This window comes from Notamacropus eugenii, chromosome 3 (assembly GCF_028372415.1).
Source record: "Notamacropus eugenii isolate mMacEug1 chromosome 3, mMacEug1.pri_v2, whole genome shotgun sequence".
Classification (NCBI taxonomy): domain Eukaryota; kingdom Metazoa; phylum Chordata; class Mammalia; order Diprotodontia; family Macropodidae; genus Notamacropus; species Notamacropus eugenii.
In genome coordinates this window covers 95577108-95598417 of record NC_092874.1, presented here as the reverse complement: position 1 = coordinate 95598417, position 21310 = coordinate 95577108, and the positions used below count along the sequence as shown (strand labels likewise).

At 35.2% G+C, this 21310-nt stretch overlaps 1 pseudogene; it reads left to right on the top strand.

The window, feature by feature from the left end:
- Positions 1-13895: 13895 nt before the first annotated feature.
- On the top strand, positions 13896-21018 carry LOC140533003 (GTPase IMAP family member 4-like; annotated as a pseudogene).
- Positions 21019-21310: the final 292 nt, after the last annotated feature.

Sequence of the window (21310 nt, the reverse complement as noted above, 5' to 3'; positions counted from 1 at the left end):
ACAGAAAGGAATATACCTTTTTCTCTGTGGTACATGGCAAATATACAAAAATTGACTATATACTAGGCTATAAAAAACTTACAATCCAGTGCAGAAAGGCAGAGATACTGAATACATCCTTCTCAAATCATAATGCAATAAAAATTATATGTAATGAAAGGCCATGGAAAGATAGAACAAAAATTAATTGGAAACTAAATAATCTAATCCTAAAGAATGAGTGGGTTAAACAACAAATCATAGGTACAATCAACAACTTCATTCAAGAGAGTGACAATAATGAGACAACCTACCAAATCCAATGGGATAGTGCAAAAGCAGTTCTTAGGAGAAGTTTTATATCTTTGAATGACTACATTAATAAAAACAGAAAGAGGATGTCAATGAATTGGATATGCAGCTGAAAAAGATAGAAAAAGAACAAATGGAAATCCCCAAGTAAATATCAAATTAGAAATACTTAAAACCAAAGTAGAGATCAATAATACTGAAATTAAGAAAACTATTGAACTAATAAATAAAGCTAAGAGTTGGTTTTATGAAAAAACCAATAAAATTTTTAAACCTTTGGTCAATTTGACTAAAAGAAAAAAATAAGAAAAGCAAATTACCAATATCAAAAATAAAAAGGGTGAACTCACCTCTGAAGAGGGGGAAATTAAAGGAATAATTAGAAATTACTTTGTCCAACTGTATGCCCATAAACTCAACAATCTAAGTGAAATGGATGATTATTTTAAAAATATAAATTGCCCATATTAACAGAAGAGGAAGTTGTAAACTTAAATAACCCCACCTCAGAAAAAGTAATTGAACAAGCCATCAATGAACTCCCTAGGAAAAATTCTCTAGGGCTGGATGAATTTATAAGTGAATTATATCAAACATTTAAAGAACAGTTAATTCCAATTCTATACAGACAGTTTTGGAAAATTGGGGAAAGAGTCCTCCCAAATTCTTTTTATGATACAATCATGGTTTTGCTACCTAAACCAGAAAGAGCCAAAACAGAGAAAGAAAATTATAAAACAATTTCTCTAAATAATACAGATGCAAAAATTTTAAATAAGAGTTTAGCAAAAAGAATACAGCAACTTATCACAAGAATAATACGTTATGATCAGCTAGAATTTATACCAGGAATGGAGGGTTGGTTCAATATTAGGAGAACTATTAGCATTATTGGCCATATCAACAACAAAACTAACAGGAACCACATGATTATCTCAATAGATGCAGAAAAAGCTTTTGACAAAATACAATATCCATTCCTATTAAAAACACTGGAGAGCACCGGAATAAATGGAACTTTCCAAAAAATAATAAGCATTATCTACCTAAAATCTTCAGGGTATCTTACATGCAATAGAGATGATCTGGATGCATTTCCTATACTATCAGAGGTGAAACAAGGATGTCTATTATCACCACTGTTATTCAATATAGTACTAGAAACGTTAGCTATAGCAATAAGAGAAGATAAAGAAATTGAAGGGATTAGAATAGACAAAGAAGATCCTGAGTTATCACTTTTTGCAGATGATATGATATACTTAGAGTATCCCAGAGAATCAAGTAAGAAACTACTTGAAATAATAAACAATTTTGGTAAAGTTACAAGTTACAAAGTAAACCCACACAAATCTTCTGCATTTCTAAATATTACTAACAAAGCCCAACAGCAAAAGATAAAAAGTGAAATTCTATTTAAAGCTATGGTAGACACTATAAAATATTTCGGTGTCTATCTGCCAAAATAAACCCAGGCACTACATGAACACAATTACAAAACACTTTTTGCACAAATAAAGTCAGATCTAAATAAGTGGATAAACGTCAGTTGTTCGTGGGTAGGCCAAGTCATTATAATAAAAATAATAATTCTGTCGTAATTACTTTACTTATTTAGTGCAATACCAATCAAACTATCAGATAATTATTTTCTAGAGCTAGAAAAAATAATATCAGAATTTATTAGGAAGAACAAAATGTCCAGAATATCATGGGAACTGATGAAAAGAAATGCTAGGGAAAGTGGCCTAGCTCTATCAGATCTCAAATTGTATTATAAAGCAGCATTTATGAAGACTACTTGGTACTGGCTAAGAAACAGAGGGGTAGACCAGTGGAATAGGTTAGGTACTGAAGACACAGTAGTCAATGATAGCAATCTACTGTTTGCCAAACCCAAGCACTTCAGCTTTTGTTTGACAAAAATTGCTGGGAAAATTGGATAACATTGTGGCTGAAACTAGGCGTAGACCAGTGTCTGTCACTGTACACAAGAATAAAGTCCAAATGAGTACTTGATCTAGGTATAAAGATTGATACTATAAATAAATCAGTGGAGCAAAGGATAGTTAATCTATCATATTTATGGAGATTTGAAGAATTTTTGACTACACGAGATAGAAAACATTAGGAAGTGCAAAATAGATAATTTTGATTACAATAAACTGAAAAGTTTTTGCACAACCAAATCCAATGCAGCCAAGATTAGGAGGGAAACAGAAAACTGGATAGACTTTTGCATCTAGTTTCTGTGGTAAAGGCCTCGTTTCTAAAACGTATAAAGAATTGAGTCAAATGTACAAGAATACAAGTCATTCACCAATTGATAAATGGTCAAAAGATATGAACAGGCAGTTTTCAGAGGAAGAAATTAAAGCTCTCTAGAGTCATATGAAAAAATGCTCTAAATCACTGTTGGTTAGAGAGATGCAAATCAAAACAACTCTGAGATGTCACATCACACCTATCAGATTGGCTAACATGACAAAACAGGAAGATGATAAATGTTGGAGAAGATGTGGGAGAGTTGGAACACTAATTCATTGCTGGTGGAGCTGTGAGTTGATACAACCATTCTGGAGAGAATGGTTTGAACTATGACCAAAGAGCTAGAAAAATGTGCATACCCTTTGACCCAGGAGTACTGTTTCTACAACTGTATCTGCAAGAGATCAAAAAAATTGGAAAGGGTCCCACATGTACTAAAATATTTATAGCACCTCTCTTTGTGGTGCCCAAAACCTGGAAATCAAGGGGATGTCCATCAGTTGGGGAATGGCTGAAAATATTGTGGTATATGAATGTAATGGAATGCTTTTGTTCTATAAGAAATGATGAACAAGAAGATTTCAGAGAGGCCTGTAAAGACTCATATGAATTGATGCTTAGTGAAAGGAGCAGAACCAGGAGAATTTTGTACACAGCAACAACTACAGTATGTGAGGATGTTTTCTGGTTGACTTAGCACTTCATTGCAAGGCAAGGACTTAAAAAATTCCCAGTGATCTCTTAAGGCAAAATGCCTTCTACATTCAGAGAAAGAACTATGGAATTCAATCACAGAATGAAGCTGGCCATTTTCTTTTATATTATGTTTTGTTTTCTACTTCCTCCCATTCATTTTAATTCTTCTATGCAACATGACTATGGTGAGGGTGTGTTTGATAGAAATGTGTGTGTAGAACCTATATGAAGTTGTATGCCATGTCAGGGAGGGAGTGGGGAGATAGAGGTGAGGAAGGAGAGAGAGGGGGAAAAAATCTAAGATATATGGAAGTAGTTGTAGAGCACTGAAAATAAGCAAAATAATAATTTAAAAAAATAAAGAAGTAAAAGATTTCATTAAAAAAAGTCACATGAACAGTCTGGATTTATAAAACTAGAGTTGGAAATCTGCAGTTCTGTAATGACCAGGATATGTTTTCTCTTACTAGTTTAAGAGCACTGTGTTGGGAGAACAAATTGTTGTCTGCAGAGAAAAGTTTGATTTGAAAGTATTGCTATCCAGTGGACACATCGTTTTATGTCTCAAAGTTGACTGTATAAAGCAGTAGTTAGAAAAGCAAAAAGACAGCTGCAAATTTTACACCTTTGATGTAGCGTATACCACGCTATTTTCTTTTGGAAGCAAATAATATGCTATTGTCACTTAACAATTTCAGCATTGTACAAAACTGTTTTCATGAACAAATGGTTGGACTATGCTAAGTGGCTGATTTGAAATAGTGTTTTCCTTATTCATCCTGAGTCTATATTCTTCTCTTTTTGTTTTCAGTTTCATGTCCAATGTCATCTGGAAATTTCTATTTAAGTCATTTTCATTAATTTTGATGTTAGGAGAAGTGCAGAAACAGTTTGGTTGAAATAGTTTATCCCTTATTTTTAATATTCCTTGGCAAGTTTACACATGCTGAAATGATTCTTCAGGGATTAGAGAGGGACTGTGCACTTAGAGATGTCCTGAAGATCAGAAGTCGTTCACAACTTTTCAGTACAAGTATTTGCTCCTTCCATTCAAAGAAGATCACCTTACCCATTACCACAAGCCCCAGGAATCTGGGTTGTTAAATAGCAGCAAGAACAGATGACAAATTTAGAGGAGTCAACAGCAGGGGGGGGGGTGGTGCCATAAGAAATTCCAACTGCTTTGTGTGCAAAATTCATAAAAATTATAATACTGTGTAATTTCTGTGTGTTTATTTTTCAATTTTTAAAATTTTATTTATTTTCAGTATTTTACAATCACTACCACGTAACTTAGATTTTTTCACCTCTCTCCCCCTCCTTCCCTCATCCATATCCCCTCCCTCCCTGAGAGGGCACACAATTTTATGTTGTTTCTACACATACATTCCTATTAAATACATTTTCACCATAGTCATGTTGCATAGAAGAATTAAAATGAATGGGAGAAATCAGAAAACAAACCAGAACGTAATACAAAAGAAAATGATCTGCTACATTCTGCGATTGAATTCTGTAGTTTTATTTTGTTTGGTTTTTTTTCCGGGTTTGGAAGACATTTTGCCTTAAAAGACCATTGGGAATTTTTTAAGTCCTTGCCTTGCAATGAAGCGCTAAGTCAACCAGAAAAAAATCCTCACACACTGTAGCAGTTGCTGTGTACAAAGTTCTCCTGGCTCTGCTCCTTTCACTAAGCATAAGTTCATATAAGTCTTTCTAGGCTTCTCTGAAATCTTCCGTTTCATCATTTCTTATAGCACAATAGCATTCCAAATTGGTTGAACTTTAACAGGGACAAATGTACAATCTTACTTCTGGGTTCAAACAATCAGTTTCACAAATCTTACATGGGAAAAAGCATGATTACATAGAAGTTCACCTGAAAAAGATTTGGGGTAAGTAATAAATTGCAAATTTAATATGTCAACATTGTCAATTAGCTAACATCTTCTTACACTTCATTAAGAGAAAAATAGATCTAAGGTATATGGATGCAATAGTTGTCTGTCTCTGTATTTTGTTGGTTTAAGCCATGATAATCATGGTTTTATCAAAAGCAAATGAAATCTTTTTCATACTTGCATTTCTTATGGGATAATATGTCCTTAAGACATGAGGAAATGCTACTGTGGAGTAGAGCAGTGCTGTCAAACTCAAATAGAAACAGATCTTTCATCCCTGTGGACTGCTTAATGACTTAGAGAACCACAAATTTACACTATGTATGTGGTATTGTATTTTTGTTTATTTTGTTAATTTTCCCAGTCATATTATAATCTGTTTTAGGCTACACTTGGTAGTTTGGGGCCATGAATTTGACACCTCTGGAGAAGATTAGAAGTGGGAACATTCATAATACTGATTTGTGAGTCATTGAAAAAAAATTTAAAGTCTTTGCTAACTCTACCTGCCTTCTAGGTGGTAGATATATATGGCATGTTTTAAGTTTTGCCTTTTTGTTTAAGTTTCTCTTCCCTAGTGTTTTCCTCCTTTAGTCTCCACGTTTCTGACCAAAGATAGAGATGGTATGTACTACCTTTCCTGACCTTCTAATTCTCCCTTATTTATAGTTTGCTCTAAGCATCCTTGAGAAGGTTTTATTTTAAACTAGTGATAAAGTCCTACGTTCTGAGTAACAGACTGGGCTTCCCTCTTTTACTCTATGGGAACTACCCTTGAGGGGGAAAAACCTGTATTTCAGCACTTTTACACTAAACCCTCCAGGGTATAAGAAGCTATGCCCTGAGGGATAACCTTTGAATCACTCAGAGATACTAGACTCTAGTGGTTCTGACTGCCAAAGTACATTCCTAAGAGCCTACAAAACTCCTAAGAATCAGGAGTCTAGGGTTGAAGGTGACTGTTTGTACTCTTGCTCAGTGGCCTGCGGTAAATTGGATTCTCGGCTTATCGGTTAATACCTGTACTTATTTATGTTGGAATTCAACCTTCGTTTGCTCTATAATTATAAGTGATTAATAGAAGTACATTCTACATGTCTTTATTCAAACTGAAATGCTGATTGGCTTGTCCATCAGGCCACAATAACAAAGGTTTTGTGTTGCGGTGAAAGAAAAATATACTTTTTGATGTTCCTATTAAATAATTGTGATAGATATATCAAATTTGGGGTTGTTCAACATTGTTCAGATCTATATTTCCTTTTCTTTTTGTTGGATTTACCAAGTCCTGAAAGAGGAATGTTAAAAATCACCTATAATTATTGTTTCCCTGTCAAGGTCTTTTTGCATCTTAGGTAGTTTTTTTCCTTGAAGTACTTAAATTCCATATCATTTAGTACATAGATATTTAACAATAATGTTGTTCCACTAATTATGATGATTTAAGCATAATATTGTTTTCCTATTTCTAGTTGCCTTATTTGGAATCATAATTACAATGCCAATTATTGCATATTTATCTGATACAAAATGCATTTTATGCCAGTTCTTCATTCTGATGCTGTCTGTATAGTATTTATGTGTTAAATGTTTTTCTTGTATGTAGCAAATTGCTGAGTTTCTGCTTTCTAATGTATTCACACTTTTTCTTTCATGTTATGGCAAAGTAATCTATTAATATTCAAAGTTATTAAGTTCATGTTCTCCTTCACCATCAAATTCTATTATATTCTTTAATTTTCCTTCAGACCAGCACTAGGTCCCCAAGGTTTATTATGCTTATGTTAAATTTCCCATTCTGTTCAGACTATGCAAAGCCCAGTTTCCTGTTTTACTTTTAATCATGACTGCATTGTTTTTGTCTGTGCAAAAAGTTTTGAATTTAATGTAATCAAAATGATACATTTTACATTTTGTAATATGTTTCATCTCTGGTCCAAAATTCTCCCCTTATCCATAAATTTGACAGGTAAACTATCTCATGCTCCCCTGATTTGTTCATGGTATGACCTTTTATGTCTAAATCATGTATTCATTTTGATCTTATCTTAGCATATTGTGTGAGATATTGGCCTATATCAAGTTTTGACCCAACTGCTTTCCAGGTTTCCCAGAAATTTTTTGTCAGGTCATGAGTTCTTGTCCCCAAAGCTGGTATCTTAGCTTTTGTCAAATACTATATTACTATGGTCTTTACCTGTTGTATATTATGTACCTAATGTATTCCACTGATGCACCACAATTTCTTAGCCAGTACCAGATTGTTTTGATGATTATCAGTTTGTAATATAGACCTGGTATGGCTAGACCACCGTTATTTACATTTTTTCTTTAATTCCCTTGAGAGCTTTTACCTTTTGTTCTTCCAGATGAATTTTGTTATCATTTTTTCTAGTTAGGTAATATAATTTTTCATACTTTGATTGGTATGGCACTGAGTAGGTAAATTGATTTAGGAAGGATTGTCATTTTTGGTTATATTGACTTGGTCTACTCATGAGCAATTAATATTTTTCCAGTTGTTCAGATCTGACTTTATTAGTGTGAAAAAGAGTTTTCTAACTGTGTCCATATAGTTTCTATTTTATTGTCTATAGTTATCTTAAATGGAATTTCTTTTTCTGTCTCTTGCTACTGGAATTTACTGGTAATATATAGAAATGCTGACAATTTATGTGAGCTTATTTCATATCCTACAGCTTTGCTAAAGTTATTAAGTATTTCAATTAGGTTTTTTAGTAGATTCTCTAAGATCCTCAAAGTATACCATCATATCATCTGCAAAAACTGATAGTTTTGTTTTCTCATTGCATATTCTAATTCTTTCAATTTACTCCTGATCTTTTCATCCCAAGTTAGAAGGCTTCATTATAGTAGAATTAATTGATTAAGACAACTTGTGAACTTTCTGAAGTGACAACAACTTTGAGGTTTTGAAGCAAAAGTGAAAGAAACACTTCAGATTGCTTTGTCACCTCAGTGAAGAAAACAGTCTCTACTTCTCTAGCAGAAGGTGTGCCTGTTTAGGGGCTGGGAAATAGCAGATTTAATGGGTTAGAGGAGTTGGGGGACTGAACACAGGAAGAAAAGGAGCAGGGCTTTCAGGTCTTGAGATTGTGAGAAAGTGGGAGTCAGTTTAATGCACGTATTTAGCTAATTTCTCTTCCCTTTAAGGGATTGTCAGTATGCTTGTCTTCCATTTAATAACTTTCTTTCACACAGAACACTAAGAAAGAAATGGTCCTTATTGTAACAATTTTTAGAAAAAAAATATTCTTCCCCCATGATTATCCCACCCCTGAATGATGATCTGAGACTGCATGTATTCACTGGTTCCCTGTACAGATGACAAATATGGATAGAATTTTGGAGTAGGAGGAGGTGGATTCAGATTCTATCCCAGGTATTCACAAGTTGTATGAACTCTTGGTCTCAGTTTCCTCATTTTTAAAACAAAGAATTTGGATTTGATTATCCCCCCAGGCTCCCCACCTTAAATCTATGCTTCCTAGATGCATAATACAGATGAGTAGCATATGAATTCTGGCTTGCCAGCTCTATCTCAGCTACTAAACGGCAGCTTTGTGCACAGAGGAGCCATGAAGCCAGCCTGGGTTGGCCAGGAGAGCAAGCTTGCCTTCTTCTCCATGGGTCAACTTTGCCCCAACCACCTGAGTGCTTCAGGAAGAAGAGCATTAAAAGGAGAAAGGCTCACTGGCTGCCTGACTTTTTAGACTGAGCCTCATAGGGTGCCTAAATGTTGATGGAGTGATAGCTGATTCAGAGCCTGGGGAAAAGCTCAACTTTCCATGTTAAAAACCTGAATTTTATCCATATAAATGAGATGTAATTGGGCCTGGGTATGGGAGTGGAGACTGGTTCTACAAACCAAACTTATAATAGACTAATTGCTAAATTAGAATGATGAAAAATAAGAAATAGAAATCCTCAGAGCCAACAATTCCAGTGAGCAGTCTCACTCAAAAGAGGAAATTATAGCGCAGAACGTGTTTGGTGAGTACAGAATTAAGTGAAAGGAAGCAGGAGATTCTTTTTAAAAAGATGTTTGTATTGATATCTTTGGTGTTTTCGTCACCTAGATTTCTCCTCACCTGCAAGTCTACTTTCTCCTCTTCCCTTCCAGGGAACAAATCCTTAAATTAAATACATTAAAAAAGAAAGAAACAGAGGAAGGAGGAATGAAAATCATCAAAACCAATCGACACATTGGGGAAAAAATGATATGTGTATTCTGACGTCTTTTTTTAAGGCCAAAATTGTTAGTCGATATTTCATATCATTCAGTTTTAATTGCTTTGTGGCAGTTGTTATTTCTATTTATTTTGATGTTGTTTTTATATATATGTTTGATGTGGTCTTTATTCCTATGTATTTTGATGTTGTTTCCCTTTGTGCGTATTTCCTGTTTGTGGCAGCTTGTGTATTTTCATGCTACTCTGGATTCATTATGACCATTGCTTTGTTGTTTTTTTTTTTTAATGAAGTTGAAGTCTAAGCAATTATAAGGAGTTATTTTGCATAATTATATGCTAATACATTTAACAATTTAAGTGAAATAAAAAAATATTTACAGAAATATACATTGCTTAGATCAACAGAAGAGAGACTATCTAAACACACTCATTTTAGAAATCAAATTTGAACAGGCTGTAAATGAGCTTCCTAAGAAAAAAGTGCCAGGACCAGACAGATTTACAAGTGAATTCTATCAAATATTTAAAGATCAGCTAATTCCAATATTAAATACATTATTTGTAATAATAGGCAAAGAAGGGATCCTACCAAACTCCTTGTATGAAAGAAATATAATGCCAGTACCTAACCCAGGAAAGGTAAAAAAAAGAGAAAGAAAATTGTAGGCCAATTTCATTAATGAATATGGATGCAAAAATCCTAAATAAAATACCATCTAAAAGATTATAATAATATATTACAAAGATTATATATTGTGACCTGGTGCGATTTATACCACGATTGCAGGAGATGGTTTAGCATAAGGAAAACTATTAACATAATTGATTATACCAATAATAAAAGAAAAATAAATGGTGATTATATCAATAGATATAGAAAATTGATAGAGTACACTTCTCATTTCTATTAAAAACACTTGAAAGTATTGGTATATATGAATTTTTCCCTTAAATTGATAAAAAGCATTTATCTAAAAATTTCAGCAAGCATTATTTGTAGTGGAGATAAGCTAGAAACCTTCTTAGTAAGATCAGATGTGAAAATAAGATGCCGACTATCACCAGTATTATTCAGTATTGTAATGGACATCCTAGCAAAAGCACTGGGTGAAGAAAAAGAAATTCAAGGAATCAGAATAGGGAATGAGGTAATAAAACTATCTCTTTTTGTTTATGATATGATGACATGTTTGGAAAATCCTAAAGACTGAACTAAAAAGTTAGTTGAAATAATTAATACTTTTAGCAGAGTAACAGGATATAAAATAAATCATCAACATTCCTATATATCACAAACAAAATCCAGCAAGAAGAAATAGTAAGAGATACTCTATTTAAAATAACTTTAGACATTATAAAATACCTGGGACTACATCTGTCAAAACAAACCCAAGAGCTATATGAACAAAATTGTTTTTAAAAATTTATAAAAATATAATCAGATTTAAATAACTCAAAATATTAATTATTCATGCATTGGCAGGGAGAATATAATAAAAATTACAATTTCGCCAAAATTAGTTTACAAATTCAATGCCATATCATTTAAATGACCAAAAAATCATTTCATTGAGTTAGAAAAAAATAACAAAATTCATTTGGAAGAACAGAAAGTCAAGATTTTCAAAGGAAATAAAGAAAAAATTTAAAGGAAGGAGGTTTAGGATTACAAGATTTTAAACTATAAGGCAGTAAATATCCAACTGGTTCTGACTAAGAAATAGAAAGGTAGATCAATGGAAGAGAGTGAAAATGAAATTTATAGTAGCAAATAAATATACTAATCTTGTATTTGACAAATATAAAGACAAGAGTTGGGGATAAGAACTCATTATTTGATTTAAAAATTGGTGGTAAAACTGGAAAGCAGTATGGTGGAAATTGGGCACATACTGATTTCTTATACCATTTATCAAAGTAATGTCAGAATGGATACATAACCATTGCTTTTGAAAGTATAGTTTTATTTCCTTATATTCATGTGCTACAATTTGTTTAGCCATTCCTCAATTAATGGGAATCTCTTTTATTTCTAGTTTTTACTACTGCAAAAAGTAGCAGAATGTTCATTAGGGAAATTTCCCTTTCTGATTGCTGGAGGAATTGTCCTTTGGTCTATGGATATTTCTGTCTAGTAATTGGTATTATTCATTACAATATTAGGTTCATAGAATTTAGAGCTTAGCTCAGGGTCATAAAGCACGTATGCAGTATGCCTGGTTGAACCCAGTTTGCTTGGTTACAAATTCAACTCTTTTCCAATTCTAGCACTTGACATTATGGAACAATAATGAAGAAACAATATATTCTTCTCTTTAGTTTCTCTCTTTTTTTAGATTCCATGTAAACCATCAACTTGCCTTTGATTGTGTTTGTTATTTACAAGTTTCAGTTCCTTTCATTAGTGTAGTAATAGCCCTCAGAACCTGCCCATTTAAATATAATTTCAGGTGAAGTAAGCTAAAGTCACTCAGGCTAACTGCAGAACTAAATTGTTAACTAACTTACAAGTTCTTTGAGGGCAGGAACTGTTTCATTTTGGCATTTGTATCCTCAGCACATAAAGCTTTCTCCTGGACACTCTACATCATCAAGCTGCTTGACACCTTCTCCAAATCTAGCTGTTCATTGTCTCATGTCCCAATAGACTTGGCAGAGCAGAGCAGTGATATTTCCCTGGCTCCTCAGTCATACTTTCAGAGATTTTTTCTGTCGTTATCACTTAGCAAACACCTTTCCTCCATGGTAGTTCCCTTCATCCTCATCTAGCTCTTTGTGGTTGTACTCCATAGACCCTGAATCTTTCCACCACCACCCCTTGTCTCCTTAATACACTCAGTGCCAGACAGGCTTCTTCCCCTACTCAACCTTCAATCCCTTCAAATTCACTGCTCTGCTGGATCCCGAATCCCCTAAGCTCCCATAACTTCTGCTTCCAGTCTACTAAAAACTTTAAGATCACCCCTTTCTCTGCTCTCCACTCCTTCCCCACTCCATTTAACTAAATTGATCCCATGTACCAGAAGTCCTAGTTAGGACTAATGAAATACTTTCATCACTGGAAGAACGCAAAGGCCATCTTACTATTTGGCCCTCCTTTGTCTAGATTCTATGCAAACCATTCAGTAATTATTAAAATGCACTTTACAAATAAATGTAAAAGGTACCTTTTCTTAATGTAGTGGATAAAGATATCATATACCTAGAAAAGGAAAATATCTGAGTCATAGAGCAGTCAGTGATACAAGCAGGTAGGCTTGGGCACTTACTAGCTGTGTGACCCTGGGCAAGTCACTTACCTCTGCCTCAGTTATTCATATATAAAATGAGATGGAGAAGAAAACGGCAAACCACTCTAGTATCTTTGCCAAGAAAATCCCAAATAGGGTCACAAAGAGTCAGATATGACTGAATAAGGCAACTTAAGATGTATATGTGCATGAATGTATTTATGTATCTGTATATTCTGTATTATACATGTGTGTACGTATGTATGTAAATCCCAAAGAAGGTAATGAGAGGCAATGTGCAATAGTGGATGGAGGACTGGCCTCAGAGATAGAGAGACTTGGGACAAGAATTTTAAGACCTGTCTCTGACACACACTGGCTGGGTGATCTTGGGCAACTCACTTAACCTCCCAATGCTCCAGGTAGCTTTCTAAGGCTACAGGTTGAAGAGCAGGTACTGACCTGCATTGGTAGAGGCAACTTTTGCTAGATGATTTTTAATATGAGAGTGAATAACATTTAGAATCTGTTGTAATTTATGTCAAATAGGGAATTTTTCCTGTTTAATTTTTGTTTACTGATTTATCCAACCCTGGAATGTTAAGTCTCATTGTTTCTGAATCTCCCTTATCTAGTCTATTTGATTTTTAAAAATCTGAGAAAACTGGAAAGTAGTCTGGCAGAAATGAGGCATAGTAGTTCCCTACCCCCAGTGAAAGTCATGAATCCTGTTCAAAACTTAGGTTGCTTTTCATATACAAAGACAGTAAGAGTTGTGTCTTCAGTAGTGGGAATGGGTTTGCATTGAAATGTTCATGCTATCACTCAAAACTGATGGCAAAGTGTATAAAATAGCTGGTCTAGATAAAGTGATTCAACCTATGACCACAAACAGGTGCTTTCTTCATTCCCTCTACACCCCCTCCCACTGGGAATGAGCCCATGAATTTGGCCTCAGTTCTAAACACTGGGCAACTTGGCATGAAAAAGGAAACCATAGGTTCCAATAAAATGAGAAGGCTATGTCTGAGTTTCAGGGAATTGAGATCTTTCTGGCTCCTTTCTCATCTCTCCTCTTCCTGTCCCCACAAATCATCCAAAGATACCAATAAACATTCCCCTAGAGAAGCAGGGTGAAGGACCATTCTTCTGTTTATTTATGAAGTCCTAGAACCAGAGGATGTTATAATGACCAGAAAGGAACTCTAGAGTTTCTCTAATCTAAACTCCCCATTTTACAGATGAGGATATAAGCCAAGGAACGGGCAATGTCTTGGCCAGGGTCATAAACAGCAGTTTAAGACAAACCTGGCACCAGAACCCAAATCTTCTGATTCTGAGTTGGAGTCTCTTTTTCACTTCACCACAATTAGCAATGACTTCAGAAATTCTTTGTCTACAGAAGTTGCACAGAAAGGCAGCAGAATATTGTGGAAAGATTCTCAACAAGATGAGCGATGGGTCAAGCCATGATGAGCAGCAGCCCAGGACTCCCGAGGACAGCACTGGAATAGAAGGTGATTGAAGTAGGATAGGGTTCCCATTGCTTTTTTGGCAACTGAGATCGTGTTCCCCTTCTAATGAGACAAAAGCTGCTCTGAATGGCATCTTCCATTTTCCATTGTTCCCTCAGTTTGACATCTTTTCCTTTCCCTCTGGGACAGACAGGGCTTTTCCCTCCATGACAGCATCAAGGAGTACCCTTCTTTCCTGTGGTGATCTGAATAACTTTATGTCAATGCCTCACATCTTGCATTTTTCTATTAGTTCTCATTCCTATGAGAAGACAAAAACCCTGGGAGGTGTATAAAAACTCAGACTGTAAGCCGAAAGAGGTTAGGGGAGAAAGGGAAGGGGATCATCCATTTTCTCCACCCAATCTGACTGCTCTGTGTTCTGCTCTGACATTAACTTCTTTTGCCCTAGAAGAAAAAAGTAATTATATCTGTGTTGGCAACACAGGAAGAGTGTAGCTTACAGGGCAAGAAATATAGACCCCTTCTGAAATTCAAACAACTTTTCATTCCTAGCTGAATTCTTTTTTTAATATTTTATATTCCCAATTATGTATAAAAACAATTTTAATATTATTTTTTTTGTTTTGGGTTGTAAATATTTTGCCTTCCTCCCTGCCCTCCTCCTTTTCTAAGAGGGTGAGCAATATAATGTAGGTTATTCATGTGAAATCATGTAAAAATGTAAAACATTTTGATGTTAGTTATTTTGTACAAGAAGATTTAAAAGGAAGGAAGAAAGAAGAAAGAAAGGATAGAAGATACAGAATGCTTTAGTCTGTATTCAGACAACATTGATTCTGTCTCTGGAGGTGAACAGCATTTTTCGGCATGAATCCCTTGGGATTGTCTTGGATCATTCTATTGGTGAGAACAGCTAAGTCATTCAGAGTTATTCATCATACAATATTGCTGTTACTGTTTACAGTTTTCTCCTGGTTCTGTTCACTTCACTTTGTATCATTTCTTGTAATTCATTCCATGTTTTTCTGAAATCATGCTGCTTGTCATTCTTATAGCACAATAATATTCTATTAAAATCACATAGCATAACTTGTTCAGTCATTCCCCAATTGATGGACATCCTCTCAATTTCCAATTCTTAACTACCACAAAAAGAGCTGCTATAAATATTTTTGTACAAATAGATCCCCGCACACCTTTTAATCCCTTTGGGATATAGACCTAGCAGTGATATTGGTGTATCAAAGGTCATGGCCATTTTTATAGCCTTTGGGGCATAGTTCAAATTGCTCTCCAAAATTGTTGGATCAGTTCACAATCCCACCCACGTTGCATTAATGTTGCAGTTTTCCCACATCCATTTCAACATTTATCATTTTCCTTTTTTTGTCATATTAGCCAATCTGATAGGTGTGGTAGGTGTATATAGTACCTTATAGTTGTTTTAATGTGCATTTCTCTAATCAATGGTGATTTACAGCATTATTATATGACTATAGATAGCTTTGATTTCTTTGTCTGAAAACTGCCAGTTTATATCTTTTGACCATTTATCAATTGAATGACTTGTGTTTTTATAAATTTGACTCAAGTTTCTGTGCATATGAGAAATGAGGTCTTTATCAGAGATCCTTGCTGTAATTTTTTTTCTTCTAGTTTTCTACTTTCCTTCTAATTTCTCTTGCATTGAATTTGCACAAGAACTTCTAAATTTTATGCAATAAAAATTATCCATTTTACATTTTATAATGCTCTCTATATTTTTTGGTCTCAAATTTTTCTCCTGCCCATATATCTGATAGGTAACCAAGTGAATTTTCTCCTAATTTGTTTATATCACTCTTTAAGTATAATTTGGACCCATTATGTTCTGATCTTGGGTCATAGTATGGAAATATTTTTTCCTTTTTTATATGAAATAATTTACCCCATTCTACCTCTTTCTTTCCCTTTCTCCCAGTGCATTCTTTTTTCTCATTCCTTAATTATATTTTTTTAAATATCACCCCATCATATTCAGTTCAGACCTATGCCCTTTGTCTTTATATACTCCTAACTGCTCTAATACTGAGTAAGTTCTTATGAGTTATAAGTATCATCTTCCCATGTAGGAATGTAAACAAGTTTAACCTTATCAAGTCCCTTAAGATTTTTTCTTCCTATTTATCTTTATATGCTTCTCTTGAGCCTGATATTTGAAAATCAAATATTCTATTAAGCTCTGGTCTTCTCATCAGGAACACTTGAAAGTCTTCTATTAAATTGAATGTCCATATTTTCCCCTGGAGGATTATTTTCAGTCTTATTGGGTAGATTACTTTGTCATCCTAGCCCCTTTGGCCTCTGGAACATCATATTCCAAGCCCTCTGGTCTTTTAATGCAGAAGTTGCTAAGTTTTATGCTTTCTTAACTGTGGCTAATTTATATTTTTCTTGAAGGTTTTGGATACAGGAACTTTGACTTAGTTGTCTTCTTCTGGTATGTGTTTCAGTCTTTCCTGTCACCATAGTAACTTTCCATAATCAGGATACTTTTCTGTTGTTTTCTCACTTTCTTGCCTATTTTTTGACTTTTAAACTTTGCTAAAGTGGGGTTCTCCTTCCAGCTTGGAGGGCACACTTTCCCAAGATTCAGGGATTTTGTGCAACTGTTTTCAGAAATACTTCTAGAAAGCTGTAAGTTTTCTGTTTTTCCAAGGTGGTATGATCTAAGGAAAGGTGTACTTACTTCTCCCCTGGCCAGTATGCATCATAAGCATTTTTTTCTGCTTTGGAATTGTGACTAGGGTCCCCATTCCCTGGCAGCAGCAAGCTCTTATGTGCCAGGGCTCCTCCTCATCCTAGGATTGCCACCCAGGACTGTAATCTGGATCTGAGTATGACCAAAGAAACAAAATCCTAGCCCCACTGCCAGCAAAGAGACCCTTGTAATCTTCTAACCAGCTATTCTACCCCCCTACCATCTCTGGGTTGAGAACTCCAGAAACAGCTGCTGGCTTTGCTGATTCACTCACTCCCAGCAACTACTCCTGGTTTGCTGGGGCCTGGACTGCACAGGCACAGCCTACACTGGACTGTACTCCATCTGCAACAGATCTTTCCTGATGACCTTCTAAATTATCTTGGGCTGGAAAATTATTTTACCGTGACCTTTTGCGGGTTCTATTACTCCAGAATTTGATTTCAGGCATTATTTAAAGATGTTCAGAGGGGTTTTAGAGAGAGTTTAGGCAAACTCCTGCCTTTAAGAGACCATTATGATTCAGCCTCCCCCAATTGTAATTATTAAAGATTTTCTGCAGTGAGCTTTCAAACCTCTTTTTCTGTTTGGCCAGTTCTATTTTTTAAGGAGTTATTTTCTTCACTGAATTTTTGGTTAGCTGGATCATAACGTTCCAGAACATATCCAAACCAAGACATACTATGTATATGTGAATGAATGGATAAATGAATGCATGAATACATTATGTAATTGGTCAAGTCTTTGGTGGTAAAGATGTTATATCAGAGCAATAAATGAGAATTAAAAAACATCTAAAATAGCTAACCCCTGAAGATTACACTTATGCTTTGTGATTGATTAGTTTGCTAAGAAGTGGGGCAAATATAATGGAGTAGGAGGGAAAAACACAGCCACCTCCTTGTCACCCACAATTCCTCCATGAAGATCTACAAAGTCTGTTAGACTGTATCCAAATAACACATTCTGGTAATATGCACTGATTCAGGAGAAACCACCTAGGCTTTGTTGTTAGGGCCTTGTGGTCCTGTTATATACAAAATTAAGAGAAGCTCCAGAAGTCTGGTATAAGGGCAACATAACATCAAATTTTGATGATGTTGAGATGATGTAGATGTGTTAACTTTAAAGTTTTACTGACAACTTTGGAATGATCTGGATGTGTTAATGTAAAAGCAAGGACCCCAACATACAGAGGAGGGCCTGCTATCACAGGTTTTTTTATCTGCTTTTCTAAAAGGAAAGCAACTTGAGAGGTCAACAATCACTTTAGTCAAGCATAGAGACCATGCAGTATAGGCTGAAGCAGAGTGCTAGCACCAGATCTTGGAGGCAGTTCACAGCAGCAATAACAATAACTTTAAGAGTTCTCAACCTACAGGTGGTAAGAGGGTTGGACAACTCATCAGGAGATTATAAGGAATCCTTTGTTGGCACTGAGTGCAGGACTCTGTTGCGTTTTGCATACACAGTAGTCAGTTATAGTCCTAGAGCTAAGGGCAGCACTAGCTCACTAGAACTTGTAATCAAAGAATACAAAAGTCCTGGTCACAATTCTAAGATAAAGAAGAGTGCTTGTGGTTGCTCAAAGACCAGAGCACAGGGCAGTAGAAGTTAAAATCCTGCCTCTGACAATTACAAGCTGTGTGACCCTAGGTAAATCATTTAACCCTATTTGGCTCAGTTTCCTCATTTGTAAAGTAAGCTGGAGAAGAAATGGAAAGCCACTCCAGTATCATGCCAACAAAATTCCAAATGGGGTCACAAAGTATGACATAACTGAAAATTGACTGAATAATAACAACATGATAAAAAAAGTAGCTCAACATCTCATTTCAAAAAATCATTGAAGAAAACTGCCTGATATGACAAATGTTAGAGGGAATGTGGAAAAATTGGGCCACTAATGTACTGCTGGTAGAGTTGTGAATTGATCCAACTTATTCTGGAGAGCAATTTGGAACTATGCCCCAAAGGCTATAAAACTGTATATACCCTTTCACACAACAATGTCACTCCTAGTAACCCAAAGATATATAAAAAAGAAATATATATATAAATATTTATAGCAGCTCTTTTTGTGGTGTCAAAGAATTAGAAATTGAGGGGATGCCCATCAGTTGGGGAATGGCTAAACAACTTGTGATACATAATTGTGATGGAATATAATTGTACTATAAGAAATGATAAGCAAGATGCTCTCCTAAAAACCTGGTAATACGTGTAAATGTGCAAAATGAAGTGAGCAGAATAAGAACACTGTACACAGTAACAGCATTGTTATAAGATCATCAACTGTGAATGACTTAGCTTTTCTCAGTAATATGATGATCCAAGAAAATAGTAAAGAACACATAATTTAAAATGCTTCACCTTCAGAGAAAGAACTGTTGGATATAGATTGAATGCAGATTGAATCATACTTTTAAATTTTATTTTTCTTGTATTTTTAACCTGTGTCTTCTTTCATAATGCAGCTAATATGGGAATGTTTTGCAAAATGACACATGTTTTATCTGTATTAAGTTGCTTGCCTTCTCAAGCAGGAAGAATGGGAGGGAGACAGAGAAAGAAACTGGAACTCAAAAATTTTAAAAAACAGTTGAATTGAAATTGAAAACAGTTTTAAAAATTAGAAAACAAACAGATTGGGTCTTTCTTTTAAGTCAAACTAAGAATTTCAGACTTAAATATTGTTAAAAGATTATTTCTTAATATCCCCAGAGGCACAGTTCTATGTATTTTCAAAAGTAATGGGAGGGTATATGGAATAATAACCCCCAAAATAAAAATAATAACTGAAATTTATAGACTACTTTAAGGCTGGTGACATGCTTTATATACAATACCTCATTTATTCCTTATAACTCTGTGAATTAAATTATTAAATGGAAACATGTGAGGTATGCAGGATGGGTAGATCAGCAAAAGACCCAATACTATATGTCCCCAGAAAATTGTAAGGTGAACCTATTGCTGAGCCAGAGTTTTAGCATGCTTCTTGCTAGAGAAGGACCTAAGGTCAGAATGCATGTGATTCTGAGGCTGAAGCTAAGAGCGGATACATGGCTATGAGTGGGAAGAGAGACTGCAAGGATAGCAATTGAAGGTAGAACTTAACCCTCTCACTCTCATTACTCACATCTCAGGTTATGGAATCCAAGACCCCAGCAAAAACCAACTGAGACTTGTCCTGGTGGGTAAAACAGGAGCTGGGAAAAGTTCAACAGGGAACAGCATCCTGGGACAAAGGGTATTTGAGTCAAGAGTAGCAGCAAAGTCAGTGACCAAGAACTGTGAGAAAAGAAGCAGACTGTGGAAGGAGAGAGAAATTGTAGTTGTGGATACTCCTGGGATTTTTGATACGCATCTGATGTGGATACATCAAAGGAGATTAACCACTGCCTCATTACGTCCTCACCTGGGCCTCATGCTATCATCCTGGTGGTGCCACTCAGTCGTTATACTAAGGAGGAGCAAGATGCAGTAAAGAAGATCTTGGAAATTTTTGGTTCCAAAGCCAAGGAACATATGATCCTCTTATTGACCCGGAAGGATGATTTGGAAGATACTGACTTGACACAATACTTATGTGAAACTAGGAATGAAGTGTTGAAAGATCTGATAGGCCAGTTTGATTGCAGATACTGTGCTTTCAACAACCGGACAACTGGAAATGAGCAAGAGGCCCAGCTAACAGAGCTTCTGAGCTTAGTGGACCAAGTAACACAGAAGAATGGAGGCTCTTGCTACACAAACCAGATGTATCAACTGGCAGAAAAGGAGATTCAGAAACAAGTTGAAGCACTGAAAAGATCCCACATGCAAGAGCTGGAAAGAGTGAAAAATAAAATAAGAAAGGAATATGAAGAGGAAATCAAAAACTTAAAAGAGGAACTCGAGAAAAAAGAAAGAAAAGAAAAAATGGATAGAGAACTTGCAGAAAAAGATCAATTCTATGCAAATAAGCAAAGAGCTGCCAGAGAGGAGGTTGTGAGTCAAAATAAATTCATCGAAAGAATCGTGGATATCTTGAAATCAGCAGTTTCTACCATTCAAGACTTATTTGATTTTTAAGGAACTTAGTGAAAACCATCTTATACTCTATACTCTAACTTCTATTAATCCTCATTTAATACTCAGCTATCCTGAATCAGTTGTACAACTCAAGTCTTCAAGAATAAAGATAATTGTCAATCATTTATTGTGAGAAATGACCAGGTTGATCTGAAAATGAAGGAATCGGTCCTCTTTTGTATGAAAATAGAGAAAAACAGTTCTGTTACTGCATTGGGAACTCTTCTACCAAGATTATGAGGAAAGGAAGGAGTACAGAGCAAAGCTTGTACTGGAAATTCAGCATCACTCCCCATTACTTTTCTTTAAAAACTGTGTATCAAAATGGACAATATTGCTTACCTAAAATTTTAAAGTTTTTGTGTAAGCAGAAACAGGGCAACTGACAGAAAAAAAACAGTAAATTAGGGAAAAA